General features: G+C 36.6%; 1 long non-coding RNA gene across 1 annotated transcript in view; it reads right to left on the bottom strand.

The window, feature by feature from the left end:
• Positions 1-1,120, bottom strand: part of LOC107579391 (uncharacterized) — a 2,380-nt gene extending 1,260 nt beyond the window's left edge. Inside the window, exons 1-2 of the long non-coding RNA XR_001608471.1 lie at positions 767-1,120; positions 346-482 (exon numbers count right to left, since the gene is read on the bottom strand). This is a non-coding gene — a long non-coding RNA (uncharacterized lncRNA). The remainder of the gene's footprint in view (positions 1-345; positions 483-766) is intronic.
• Between the last annotated feature and the right edge of the window lie 413 nt (positions 1,121-1,533).

Below are 1,533 nucleotides of genomic sequence, written 5' to 3'. Positions count from 1 at the left end.
AAATCTGCAGACTGGCTCTGACTTTCGGCAACTAGCGTTAACTTCTCAAGACTGTAAATCAGGGCAAATCTGAGCAACAATCTGAGCAAAAAATGTCTAGTGTATTCCAGCCTTAAATCATCAATGCCAGCACATACACAATTAATTTCATGTCTATGGAGCAAAAATTTTATTACGAATTACAGGTGTTAATTCAACACCACTAATTGTACAATGTAATTGCCATAATCATTATGATTATGTGTCATCTACACCATAATCATCATTATCAAAGCAAGTAACTATTTTACAGGCAGCCTCTAACATTTAAGTACACTTGAAAAGAAATGTAGATGAACTCCATACATTTAAATGCAGCTGATCCGTCCAGTGGCCGATGATTCTGTACTCAGCCGACCTGTTTGTTATCTGATACTGATAGATGTCATAGCGTCCAGGGGCATCTCCATTTTCATTAAACACAACGAGGGTCTTGGCACTTCCTGTCCGAAGAGATGAAACAACATTATGATTGTCCTATCGTGTGCAAACCTGAATCAGACACTCTAGGCTACATAATCTCCCATGGCCAAGATGAATCCGTAAACACATCAGACAATGCTTAAGACATAAAAACATCAGTGTTTCTTCATAAAAAAACTGTCAACCAACAAGATGAATACATTACAATCAGTGATAAGCTAAAAATGAAATCAGGGTCATATTCTGAATAAAATAATTTAGTGAACTGCTAACAAAGCATGAAAGGATCATCTTCAGTTGTTACCTGTTATTATACAAATTATGGAGCCCTGGTGAGTTTTCTCGGGCCTACAGGAGTCGTCTCAGATGAGCAATTTCAGCGGCATACAGAGCAGCTCGTGAGGAGGGAGAGTTTGCATCATATGAGGATCTCTCGAGATGGGGAATCATGCATTATTAAAACACCTGCATACAGTCAGCTGTGGAGTGGGCCTGGAGGATTCCACAGGAAATGCTGCTTGCTGCTACGACACCTCGAGCAACAAAATAATCAGATTACTCATTTAGAGTCGCACAGTCTGCACACACAATATCTTTTAAGATGTGTCTGCGTGCCAGGCAGCTATTCAAAATGAGTCAATTCATTGACAAGGTTAGAGCAAAAGGGAAGTGAATTGACTGATAAAATAAAGTCAACAATAGAAGTTCTTCCTAAAAACTGTAGGTGACATTTCTGGGGACTGTAGCATGATGATGGTCAGTTTTCATAATTTAGTGTACTGTATTGGTATGACAAAAACGGTACATTTGTATTGCAAAAAAGGGGGGAAAAATTAATAAACACATTTGTTTATCAGATAACAAAATAATCTAATCAAATAACAAAAACACAACAACAAAACAAAAAAACAACAACAAAAAACAAACAAAAGAAAAACAGCAAAAAAACTAAAGCAAAACACAACAAACCGAAAACATCACAAAAAAGCAAAACAAAATACAACAAGAAAAACAACGAAACAAAGAAAAAACAGAACAAAAAACAACAAAAACATCACAGCAAAACAAAAC

The sequence above is a fragment of the Sinocyclocheilus grahami genome, unplaced genomic scaffold (genome assembly GCF_001515645.1).
Source record: "Sinocyclocheilus grahami isolate Dianchi unplaced genomic scaffold, SAMN03320097.WGS_v1.1 scaffold17023.1, whole genome shotgun sequence".
Lineage (NCBI taxonomy): Eukaryota > Metazoa > Chordata > Actinopteri > Cypriniformes > Cyprinidae > Sinocyclocheilus > Sinocyclocheilus grahami.
The sequence above is the reverse complement of the archived record's forward strand: the minus strand, read 5'-3'. Positions and strand labels throughout refer to the sequence as shown.